General features: G+C 42.0%; 1 pseudogene; it reads right to left on the reverse strand.

Moving 5' to 3' along the window:
* The window catches only part of LOC107109782, a 100211-nt pseudogene that overhangs the window by 60517 nt on the left and 26268 nt on the right, over positions 1-13426 (reverse strand).

Below are 13426 nucleotides of genomic sequence, written 5' to 3' on the forward strand. Positions count from 1 at the left end.
AGACAAACCAATTCCTCGCTTATATGTTGCTCTGCTGGGACATACTGTGATGTCCTCCTGCTCTGATATTGTCTGCATTCATTTCTTCTGGCTTCATACTTTGAGGATTTTAATTATATCATCCACTGAGATGATTCTGAGAATTGATGAGCCCCATCCAATGTTTAAGTTGATGGACAGTTTTATATTGAGCTTTGGAATCGCAGCTGGTTTTGTCACGATTCCAGTTTCAGTAGTTTTGACTCATAGCTTCTATATTGTGCACCACATAGCTTGTGCAGAAGAGGGGCAGATCTACCATATCCCTTTTATGTATGCCTGTTCTGGTTATCTTATTTTGTAAGTGGGTCACTGGAGGTAGGTATGAGGGTGAAAGTGAGTTTGGAAGTCTTTCTTTCTTTCTTTCTTTCTTTCTTTCTTTCTTTCTTTCTTTCTTTCTTTCTTTCTTTCTTTCTTTCTTTCTTTCTTTCTTTTTCTTTATCTCTCTCTCTCAACTCTGTGTCTTAAATTCATTTTTAACTCTACGAGCCACCCAGGGCAGGTACTCGCTTTTTAAGAAAGTGTTGCTGTCTGTTAATTTCAAACAGGGGGAAATGGGGATTGAGAGAAAGAATCTACAGGCTGAAGATGCAAAAAGGAAATGAGGACCACGTGGACAGACATGAGGTGATGGAGGTCTTCTAGGCAGAGGAGGGAGGATTCTCTAAGCAACAGGCCATTTTTTAAAGGGCTGCAAAGAAGGGAGCCTGCAGGCTAGGAGACAGGAGGTTGAAATAGGAATACGGAAAAAGAAAACCTATCCAAGGACATGTAGAGATACTGCCATTCTGTTATCCAGAAGCCAGCTTCCTGAGAATCTTAGCTTTCATTTAAGAAAAAGAAGAAGAAGAGATTGGAGTTATACCTTGCCCTTCACTGCCAGAAGGAGTCTCACAGTGGCTTACAATCTTCTTTTCCTTCCCAACCCCACAACAGACACCCTGTGAGGTAGGTGGGGCTGAGAGAGCTCTTTCGAGAACAGCTTTGAAAGGACTTGGGACCAGTGTTCCTTCTAAACTGAATTAGTGTGAGCTAGCTCACAGGTTTTTAGCCTCCAGCTCACACATTTTTGTCTTGGCTCGGGAAGGAGGGCTCCAGAGCAAACTAATTTATGCAGCAGCCAAATCGCTCACTCACAATTTTAATGCTAGTAGATCTCAAAGTAGAATTTTTGCTCACAAGACTCCACAGCTTAGAAGGAGCATTGCTTGTGACTGACCCAAGGTCACACCTTGCAAGCAGATAGCTAGGGAGGATTTTTTTGAAAGACAGAGAGAACACCTTCAGCATTACTATCAAGGATGCAAGAAGAGGTGGCGCTCTACCCTGACATGGCGGGGAGGCACTATTGGTGTAGTGGTTAAGTGTGCGGACTCTAATCTGGGAGAGCCGGGTTTGATTCCCCACTCCTCCACTTGCATCTGGCTGGATGACCTTGGGCAAGCCATAGTTGTGTTAAGAGCTGTTCTTGAAAAAAGAGCAGTTTCTGTCAAGAGTTCTCTCAGCCCCATCTACCTCACAGGGTGTCTGTTGTTGGGGGGGGGAGGGAAAGGAGTTTGTAAGCCCCTCTGAGACACCTTTGGGTAGTGAAGGGTGGGGTATCAATCCAATCTCCTCCTCTTCTTCTATTGGGTATAAGGAAGCAGCGTCCAAAATTTCTGTCACCAAAATCGGGAGAGGGGAAGGGATACTTTCTGGCTTGAGGGGCAGTTTGTTTTCCTAGAGCAGGGGTCCCCAACCATTTTGAGCCTGTGAGCACCTATGGAATCCTGTCACAGGGTAGTAGGTGAAACAAAATTGCGGCCGCCTCAGGCATGACCAACCACAATATATCAGCAATTCTTCAACATTTTTAGGCAAAAACCTTTTAAAATACATTCATTCATCTAGAAGATTCTAAAGATTAATATACAATTGAAACCAGAGGCCTTTTTGTTGGGACTAATGGATAAACAATTCGAAAATACTTATGGAGCGTTGTTTTTGTATATGACCATGGCAGCAAGACTATTATATGCTCAAAAGTGGAAAACGTCGACATTCCCTACAGTAGAGGAATGGTTAGGGAAGATGATGGCAACTTGCAGAGATGGCCAGACTTACTTCTCTGATAAAGGAAAAGACATTACTGAAATGTATAGCTATATGGAAACCCCTTATTACTTAAATGTATAGCTATATGGAAACCCCTCTTGCGTGAAACAGAAAAAAATGAATTGACGACTCATGATAATAAGTTTACATAGGAGATGTACTTCCTTTAATCTGATTTCAGACTAAGGTTGCAATATGTAAACGTATGGCTTGTTGTAACAGAGAAAATCAGATATTCCTCCTCCTTTCTGTTTCCAACTGTTATAGTTGACTCCCCCCCCCCTTTCCTCTTTTTCCTGTTTTTGTCTTTTCACTCCTTTTATCTTTTGTTTAAATGTTTAAATAAAATTTGGATAAAAATTAAAAAAAAGCCGGGGCAATCAGTGTGGATTTGAAGAGTATCTGTGTTCATATCCAGTGCCCCCACTGACTGTACCTAGATGAATCCCTTTCACCTGCTGGTCCGGACTCTTCTCCTCTGCCCGGATCCGTGGCCCGTTCCGCCTCGCCCTCCCCCACACCCTGCTCAGCCTGCAGCTCCAGCCCTCCTCTTGAAGTGGAGTGTCGCATTCGCCAAGCCCTTCCAAGCTCCACCTGTCAAGCTCGGGCCTCACTTGCGAAATATTTCCTGTTTTCTTACACTCATGTTCTGTTGCATTAGGGGTTACTGCCCCACATTTCATTTCATTTCATTATTTCACTGGTTGTGTTATGGATTCACATGTATTCTTTTACAATTGCTGTGTCACACGCAGCCTTGCTATTCTTCACTGCTGGTTATCATCTCTGCTGGGAACTGGCAGCGGGGGGGGGGGAGTGGATGTGTCTGCTTGCTTGGCTAGTATCAGCTTGTAACAGGTCTCATGCAGGGGCCTCCCGAGTGTGTTGAGAACACCTTGGGAAGTATATGATCTCATTGTTCTCTGTGGCGGGGGATGTTAAATACTGGGTTCTGGATGCATTGCAGTGAAACAGCTAGGATGCATTAACAGAAGCATTGTGTCCAGATCACGGGAGGTTGTAGTTCCGCTCTATTCTGCTATGGTCAGGCCTCACCTGGAGTACTGTGTCCAGTTTTGGGCACCACATTTAGGAAGGATGTTGACAAGCTCGAGCGTGTCCAGAAGAGGGAAACTAGGATGGTGAGAGGGTTGGAATCCAAGTCTTATGAGGAAAGGCTGAAAGGGTTGGGTATGTTTAGCCTGGGAAAGAGAAGGCTTACAGGAGACATGATTGCAGTCTTCAAGTATTTGAAGGGCTGTCATGTAGAATATGGAGCAGATCTATCCTCTCTTGCTCCGGATTGCAAGGCTAGATCTAATGGGTGGAAATTACAAGGGAGTCGTTAACGGCTAAATATCAGGAGAAACATCCTAACTGTAAGAGTGGTTGAGCAGTGGAACAGTCTGCCTCGGGAGGTGGTGGATGCTCCTTCGCTGGACGTTTTCAAGCAGAGGCTGGACTTTCGGGTATGTTGTAGGCAGTGTTCCCTCTAAGTTGTGGAGTCTTGTGAGCAAAAATTCTGCTTTGTGAGCTACTGCCTTTATAGTTGTGAGTGAGCGATTTGGCTACTGCATAAATTAGTTTGCTCTGGAGCCGTCCTTCCTGAGCTAAGACAAAAATGCGTGAACTGGAGACTAAAAAACTGTGAGCTAGCTCACACTAACTCAGTTTAGAGGGAACACTTGTTGTAGGTATGTAGGGCTATCTTTTGGCTATGCTCCTACAGGGTGCAGGGGGTTGGACTAGATGACCTGCAAGGTCCCTTCCAACTCTAAAATTCTATGATACTTTATTAGTGATTTCAGGGACACTACTAGCACTCAACCCCAGGGAATCAGCCCTGTTATAAAGCATGCAAACACCACATCCAAACACACCCCACTCCCAACGACAGGCTATTTACATAATACTGTTTATCTAAAGAGTCTACTCCAGGATCCCGGTCAGCTATTGTTCATGGGTAAGAAGCTCAACCAGTTCCAGGCACTAGTTCAGGGATGCCTGAACTAGAGCTTCTAGATAATGTAATTATCTAGAGCTTCTAGATAATGTAATTATCTAGAGCTTCTAGATAATGTAATTGTTAGCTTGCAGACGTTAAGGGTTGTTGCAAGAGCAGGGGCAAACGTATGGTGGGCTGAATGGGAGCAATGAATGGTTGCTTGGCATTTGTGGAATTTCTTGCTTTCAGTAGATCGACAGAACTGGCCTCTGGGCCCCAGTTACGACACAGAAGCCATCTGTGCTTGGAACCTTTCTACCTCTTAATCAACAAATCTTGCTGCTACAAGAGTGTTTGTGAGAGTGATTGCACCCAGGACTTGACACTGCCTGCAATGCCCCTCCCTCTTAAGACACATGACATGCCGGGGATCCACTGTCCTCTTCCCCCGTGACCCCAGGGAGGAAGCTAGTGGAGTCCTCACACCTCGCCATGGTTTGCAGTTCAATAAATTGTATTTACTGTATTTTATACTGTTTTATTGTATTTTATACTGTTTTATTGTTTTGACTTCGGCATCTATGCCCCTTGTGAGCCGCCCTGAGCCTTTGGGGAGGGTGGGATATACATTTTAAAAATAAATAATAATAAATAATAATAATAAAGTCTGTGTTGAGCCACAACTGTGTCTTTGCTGGTTTTGTTTTGACTACATGACAGGAGCGCCACCACCACCCCGCTCTGTAGCCCATTTGTCACTCCCCTGGAGGGCTTCCCAAGGACATGTCTCGGAGGAAGGGCTCTTGGGTGGCTGTGGATTGCCCTGCAGGTCCCACTGGTCATAGTCATCTGCAGCGTTCCCTCTAAGCTGAGTTAGTGTGAGCTAGCTCACAGTTCTTTAGCCTCTGGCTCACACATTTTTGTCTTAGCTCAGGAAGGATGGCTCCAGAGCAAACTAATTTATGCAGCAGCCCAATCTCCTGCTCACAACTTTAATGCCAGTAGCTCACAAAGTAGAATTTTTGCTCAAAGGGCTCCATAGCTTAGAGGGAACATTGGTCATCTGCCAAACATGGCAGGGGTCGGTCCAGCGGCATGGACAGGTTCCCTCCCTCACCGGCTTCTGTGCGAGGGGGGGAGGGGGCAGAGGGCAGTGCTCCCTCTGAAGTGTGAGCGGCCGCTCACAGCCTGGAGCCACGCAGGGTCTTGCACTGCTCCTTGCCCATTTTTAAGGCTTCAGCAGTTATGTTCTGCTCAGGATGTGAACTGCTCCTCTCAGCAGAGGAGGAAAAACAGAGGAGAGAGAGCTCTTTCCAGAACTGTCCTTGAGAGAACAGCTCTGACAAAACCTTGGCTTGCCCAAGGTCACCCAGCAGCTGCAAGTGGAGGAGTGGGGGAATCAAACCCGGTTCTCCCAGATTAGAATGCGCACACTTAACCACTACACCAAACTGGTGACTCCTGGGTCTCGAAGGGTTAAGCCATCCCTCCCTGAGCTAAGACAAAAATGTGTGAGCTCACACTAACTCAGCTTAGAGGGAACAGTGCCAGAGGGTGGTCTGGGTGAATGAGCCAGCTTGGTGCGGTGGTTAGAGCGTGTGACTAGGTCTGGGAGACCCAGATTCCATTTCCCACCTCATCCACGGAAACTAGGTGGGTGGCCTCAGATGCACAACCTCATGGGGTTGTTGTGAGTGTGAAACAGAAGAGATGGGAATGATGGAAGGCACCTGGGGGAGAAAGGTCAGAAATAAATTGAGTGACTGAAGAACATTCCTAATTAGTTGTGGATTTTCCGGGCTGTATGGCCGTGGTCTTGGCATTGTAGGACCTGAGGTTTCGCCAGCAGCTGTGACTGCCATCTTCAGAGGTACAACACAGAAAGATGGAGTACTCTCTGTGCCAAGGTGAGAAGAAAAGTGGTAGGCAGGTAATTTATATCTACTCAGGAAGGTGGGGTAAGGCTGAGTCATTATCTTGTAGGAGTTCCCCAGGCTGTGAACACGCTAATGGAGGAGCTTTCCTGAGGAGGTTCTTTTGCATATGGACTGGCTGTTGAAATGCTAATCTTATCAGTAGTGCTAATGTAAGATGTAGAGCCTTGATCTTGACACAGAGAGTACTCCATCTTTCTGTGTTATACCTTTGAGGATGCCAATCACAGCTTCTGGCGAAATGTCAGGTCCTACAATGCCAAGACCACGGCCATACAGCCCGGAAAATCCACAACAACTAAGAACTCCGGCCATGAAAGCCTTCAAAAACATTCATAATTGTGTGTCCACTCCAGGAACGGGGTGGTGGTGGTGTTTCTGCAACCCAGGGGGAAGTGAATAACTCATTCGAATGGAATCTCTTGGGGGTCCAAGATCACAGTCTCTCTAGGTGGCACTCCTGAGCCTTAGGCAAGTTTTAGGGATTTCTGTCACAATAACACACTCTATCTTGATGGGGTCTTCATGCTTCGACCTCACTTGTAAGCCTGGCAGTGCCCACCAAGACAGGGTCTGTGGTTGGGAAGGGACAGTTTGAACCCCCTAAAACAAGAGCTCTGGCAGCCAAGGAGGGCATTGACTTCTCCAGGGTGAGCAGGAGGAGAAAGGAGTCTGTGGAACTAGAAGGGCTCTCTAGTGTTCTGGATGAGTCTCATCAAGCCTGATTCAGATCCAGGTGGGCACTTAACACTGAGGTAGATGAGCCAGGGTGGCGCAGTGGTTAGAGTGCCTGACTAGGCCTCTAGGAGATTCGGATCTGCCAATGAAATCTGCAGGCTGACCCTGGGCCAGTCAGCCATTCTCAGCCTAACCTACCTCTCAGCATGGCTGATCGTAGGATAAAATGGAGAGGAGCAGAACGACGGTAGATGCTGTAGGTCCCTACCAGGGAAGATGCAGGGTATGATGTTTGTTATGAATAAAAGTTTAGATGCAGTTTGGCATAAAGGAAGATTAGTCTGGCCATTACGTCATCCAGTTTAATTGCTGCTCTTGTGGCAGGAGGCAGTACTCATTCTATCATCAAATTATCCTTAAATATCCAAATCTGAGTCCAGTGGCACCTTTAAGACCAACAAAGTTTTATTCAAGGCATAAGCTTTTGTCTGCATGCACACTTCCTAAAAACAATAAATGTGCAACATAAGCCCATAAATAGTGCAAAATTATCAAAAATACACGTACTTATTACAAGATAATTCAAAAACAGTTATGGCCCCAACGATACCCTCAATATAAGATAAAATTGTACAATGTACACAAATGAGACCTAATCAGACCCAAAGACAGGCGCATTTTGGCCTAACTGGCCTTCTTCAGTGGTCAAGCATAAATAGTAGACTTAGGCCCAAGAGTGGAATAATAATACAAATAGTTAATTAATATAGGACCATGAAGGAGTCCTGTTGAAAAGGAAAGGGAAAAAAGGGGGAGGGAGGAAAAAAGGACAAATCCTCCTGTCTTTTTCCCTTTTTACTTTTTCAACAGAATTTAGAATGGAATTAGTTCACGTATGGTGTCTCTCGAGATAGATTAAGTTGGATAGTTGTGTTAGTCTGTCTCTAGCAGTAGAAAAGAGGAAGAGTCCAGTAGCACCATAAAGACTAACAAAATTTGTGGCAGAGCAGGAGCTTTTGTGAGTCACTGCTCACTTCTTCAGATATGGTTTCTCCCGACTGGATTCTTCATAACTGAAAAAGTGAGCAGTGACTCATGAAAGCTCATACCCTGCCACGAATTTTGTTAGTCTTTAAGGTGCTACCGGACCCTTGCTCTTTTCTACTGCTATGGTTTCTCTCCTGTGTGAATTCTTTGAAGCAAAACATGGTGTAGCACTTATATGATTTCTCACCTGGGTGAATTCTTAGGTGTACCTTGAGCTATGCCTTTTGAGGGAAGTTCTTTCAACATTCCAAGTGTTTATGTCCCCCCATGTGGATTTGTTGATGAACAACTAGGCTGCGATTCTGAGAAAAGCTCTTTCCACACTCCAAGCATGTATATGGCTTCTCCCCTGTGTGGGTTCGTCGATGCAGAGTAAGACTTGAAGTCCGAGCAAAGGTCTTTCCACACTCCAAGCATGTATATGGTTTCTCCCCTGTGTGGGTTCGTCGATGCAGAGTAAGACTTGAAGTCCGAGCAAAGGTCTTTCCACACTCCAAGCATGTATATGGTTTCTCCCCTGTGTGGGTTCGTCGATGCAGAGTAAGACTTGAAGCCCAAGCAAAGCCCTTTCCACACTCCAAGCATGTATATGGTTTCTCCCCCATGTGGGTTTGTTGATGCACAGTAAGACATGAATTCAGAGCAAAGCTCTTTCCACACTCCAAGCATGTATATGGCTTCTCCCCTGTGTGCATTCGTTGATGTCTAATAAGGAGTGAACTACGGGCAAAACTTTTTCCACACTCCAAGCATTTATATGGCTTCTCCCCTGTGTGGATTTGTCGATGGTTAATAATCTGTGAACTCTGAGCAAAGGTGTATCCGCACTCTGAGCATTTATATGGTTTCTCCCCTGCATGGATTTGTCGATGGATAGTAAGGTGTGAACTCTTACTAAAGGTATCTCCGCACACTAAACATTTATATAGTTTCTCCCCTGTGTAGATTTGTTGATTGTTAGTAATTGTTCCACTGATTCTTTTCTGTTGTTTTTTCTCAAGTATGTGGTGTTGTGGTTCTTCCTTGGACTTGTTCTGCGGCCCATCACCCTCTGGAATACAGAGAAAAGATAGGTAGGTCGTTCAGACAAAAGTAGGAAGCAAATAAAGAAGGCCATGAACTGCTCTTGATAATGACAGGACAGAAATCACTTGACAGGGAAACAGATCCTGCCCTCTATTAATCAGCTCTTGATTCTTCCTTGGGAGGGTAGTTCCATTGGAAACAAGGTAGACCATTGAAACCTCCTTGTTTAGAGGCAGTATCTCTCTGAAGAGGGATGCTTTTAATCTGCTCCTCCTCTTGTGAAACGTCTAAGTACTCTAGGTGGCCACTGTGGGAAACGGGAAGCTGAACTAGATGGCATTTCCAAAATTGCTTCCTGTATTCAAGGACAAAACTGAACTGCATTCACTGGACAGTCAGTTGGGAGCAGAGCTTTACACCCGCACGACTGAGACTCAGTCTGAGCTTCAAACTGATTATTTATTTATTTATGTATTTATTTAATTTATCAAAGATACCTACAATATGCCCTAGTTGGATTGATTTGAAATGTATCTATTGTCCTGTCTTTACAATCCACTTGGGACCATTCCCACAACTTAGTTCTACGTACCGAAAATAAGTCAATATACAGCTCAAACATCTTTGGCTTTTCTTACCCCCCTTAGCTCCAAACTGATTTTATTCCAATATTTATTATTATTTATAAATTTATTTCTTAACACCTAATCTATAATTTTGTTGAGTTTCAGACTTACAAAGTTCAATGTACTTTCCACCCCCAGGTAAATTTGGCCTCCCAAACCCTGGGTTCTGTGGCCCTGAATGCAGAGCTGACTAGAAACTGTGTGATTTCTGTGGCGGTCCCTCACCTGGGGAATGTCCCACACTTGAATGAGCACCTGGAGTTCACCTTCCTATCTTTTTCGATAGGTCAAAATATTTCTTTCCAACTGGGTTTTAAGTTAGAAGTGTATTGTTTTAGCTGTTTTATGGTCTTCAGGAATATAAATGCCACTCGAGATCTTACCTAACACAAAACGATCCCACAATTTAGACCGCCACATTAGCAAGGTAGGTACCTTTATCCTTGCCACAGCTAATAAATTAGAAATCAATATATTTTTCGCTTTTGAACAAGATACATCTGCCCAGCTATTCAGGAGAACTGTCTGTGGGAGTAAAGGTAAGTCATATCCTTAATTTTTCATATTTCCTCTATTATTTGGGCCCAGAAGGAGTAAATTTGGGGACATCCCCATCAGGAGTGTAAAAAGTCAAAATGTTAGTCTTATTAAAGTTGATTTTTAGTCCAGCTACTTGTCCATATTGTTCTATAACCTGTACTAAAGTGGTAATTGATTCTGTTGGTGTATCTAGTATAAAAACCAAATCATCAGCATATGCTTGTAATTTAAATTCTTCACCTTTTATTCGTAGACCTTTTATCGCCGCATTTTCTCTCACCTGTTCGGTTAGTGATTCTAAGGTAAAAATAAATAGCAGTGGTGATAGGGGGCAGCCCTGTCTAGTGCCTTTTTGAATTTCTATATCTTGTGTCACATCATTATTGATTTGAATTTTTGCTGATTGTTTATTGTAAATTGCCCTAATCATTGTTAAGAAGCCCTGACCACAATTCCATTTTTCCAGTTTCTGAAGCATAAATTCCCAATTCACATTATCAAACGCTTTTTCAGCGTCTAAGAATATTAAAGCCAGCTCCCTATTTGAATGTTCTTCATAATATTCTAAGATGTTTAGGACCATTCTAATATTATTCCTTAGATATCTTCTTGGTAGAAAACCTGCCTGATCTTGGTGTATTATTTGATTTAATATTGTCTTCAATCTCATTGCCAATATTGAAGCGAAGATTTTATAGTCTGAATTTAATAGGGATATTGGTCTGTAATTCTTTATATCTCGGTTGTCCGAATTTGGCTTGTGTATAAGGGAAATTATAGCTTGATTCCAAGATTCTGGACTTTCTCCTGTAGCAGCAATGTTTTGTAGTAGATCTTTTAGTATTGGTTTAATCTGTTCTTCATATTTTTGATAGATCTCTATCGGTATTCCATCAGGTCCTGGGGCTTTATTCTTTTTCATTTTTCTTATTGCTATTATAATTTCATCCTCTGATATGGGATCATTTAAGGTTCTTATTTGTTCATCATTAAATGCTTTCTTATTTGTAAGGTCCAGATATCTCTTTACCAAATCCTTTCCTTGTTTTTCTTGTCTATATAGCTTCCTGTAAAAGTCTTCTGTTATGTTCTTTAAATCTTCAATTTTATATCTTTCCACTCCTTGTTCATCTCTAAGGGTTTTTATGATCGTTCTTTCTTCTTGTTTCTTTAATCTGTATGCCAACCATCTGGTTGGTTTGTTAGCGTTTTCGAAAAAATATTGTCTAGCAAATTCCAAGTTTTTAGCGACTTCCTGGGATAGTATTAAGTTCATCTGATGGTGCAGTACTCTAAGGTTTATTTCTGCTTTGTTTAATCCTGCAACAGATCTTTTTAATATATCTTCCTCTTTTTTAATTTGTGCTAATAATTGTTCATATTCTTTTCTCTTTTGCTTCTTTTTCCATGCATCCTGATTAATGAAACAGCCTCTCAAGTAAGCCTTGAAGGTGTCCCATACAATTGTTATAGGAGTTTCTGCTTGAATGTTTTGTGTAAAAAAAATTTCAATTTCATCTTTCATTTTTTTATCAAATCCTTTATCTTTTATCAAGTTTTTATTCAATCTCCATCTTGTTTTCCGTTGACTTTCTTTCAGTATTAGCATTATGGGACTATGATCCGCAAATGAATTGGGTAGTATTTCCACGTCTATTATTTCTGGCACTAATCTTGTGGACATCCAGATCATATCTATTCGAGACCATGAGTCATGTCTCGCAGAATAGAAAGTATAGTCTCTTTTTTCCACATTTCTTACTCTCCATGCATCTATTAAACAGTATTCCTCCGCTATTTCTAAGAATTCGTTTGGGAGCTTGTTTCCTGATTTTTTGCTTCTTGATTGTGTTTTCCTATCCTTATTCCCATCTAATACTGCATTGAAGTCACCAATTATACAGATTTCTGGTTCATTAAATGTGTTTAGATTTCTTAAGTTTTTGTAGAATTGTTCCTGTTTTTGGTTAGGAGCATATATATTTATTATCAGAAGTTTTTTCAATTGTCTTGTAATTTTTACTACTACAATTCTTCCATCTTTTGACGCATGGATCAGTTCAGGATCTAAATACTCCTTAACGTAAGTCACTACTCCCCTTTTTTTCACCACATCTGAGGCTGCGAAAGCTTTGCCTAACTTCTTATTTTCCAAATATTTTTGATCTTGCTCTTTTATGTGAGTCTCTTGTAGACCTATTATATCCGATCTAATTTTATTAAGTTGATGAAAAATTTTCCTTCTTTTAGTTTGGCTGTTAAGACCATTCACGTTTATCGATGATATTTTGAGTGCTTTTTGTTTTTCCATTTCTCTTTTTTAATGTTTTAGTGTTTGGACCTACTGTTTATTGGGTTTCTTCCCTTGTTCTCTTGCTCTTTGTTGGTATCTAGTTAGGATGTGTGATGGGGTGTAATATCTTCTTTTAGATCTCTGTCTTTTTTCTCTTTTATCCTTCTCCCTGTTTTCCATTTCCTTTTCATTTCTCTCATCTTCTCTTTCCTCCTCATCTTCTTCTTCTGTCTCGCTTTGTTCTTCTCTCTGCCATCCTAGTTTTTCTCCATGTCTGTCCAGAAAGTCCTCAACTTTAGGATAGAAATGCATGGAGCACTGCACCACACGTCTATCCTCGTCGAGCTCCGACCATCTCTCCCCTTCTGGAACCAACCACCTATACTGAATGTCATTTTTTCTTAATAAATTTGTTAGTATTGTGTAAGGTTGTCTTTTTTCCCGAATTCTCCAAGGTACTTCTTTCAAGAATTTTATCTCTGTTTCTTGTATTTTAACTTTCGTCACGTTTGTTTCCCTTAATATTTTATCTCTCATGTTTTTCTTTATAAATTTTAAGTATACCTCCCTTGGGACCTTATGTTTTCTGGCATAGGAGCTGTTCTTCCTATAAACTTGGTCTAGTTCTTGTTCTATTTCCTCTTCTGTTCCAACTTTCAATTGTTCTGCAATGGTTTTGATCATTTCCTCTTTTAGAGTTTCCCCTATAGTCTCAGGCACATTTTGACATCTGATTAGCAGATTTGCCTTGTCCATTTCCAAACCCATCAGGGCCCCTTCTATGTCTTCAGTTCTTGTAAGTACTTCTTGAACCTCTGATTCCATGTCCTTCATTTTCTCTTCCATTTTACTATTTGCATGAGTTATTTTAAGTATTTACTGCTTATTATCCTTTACCTGATTTTTAATTTCTTCTGTTTCTCTAGTTAGTTGCAATGTTAAGTTTTGAATCTGGTTTTGCATTGATGTCATATCCTGTCTTATTGGGTCTATTTCTTTCTTTATTAAGGATGGAAGTGTCACCTCTGCAAAACTTGCTAGGCATTCTTGCATTGTAGCTTTAATATCCTTAGTAGTTAATTGCGTAGTAGTCGTCATCTTTAGTTGGCTCTGTATGCTACTTTGCCCAGGTGATTTAATGGAGGATCGTCTTAGCCCCGAACCACCACTACCTCCAGTGGCCATTCGAGGGACTCTGGCTTAT

Source organism: Gekko japonicus, unplaced genomic scaffold, assembly GCF_001447785.1.
Source record: "Gekko japonicus isolate JY-2015 unplaced genomic scaffold, Gekko_japonicus_V1.1 scaffold2279, whole genome shotgun sequence".
Classification (NCBI taxonomy): Eukaryota; Metazoa; Chordata; class Lepidosauria; order Squamata; family Gekkonidae; genus Gekko; species Gekko japonicus.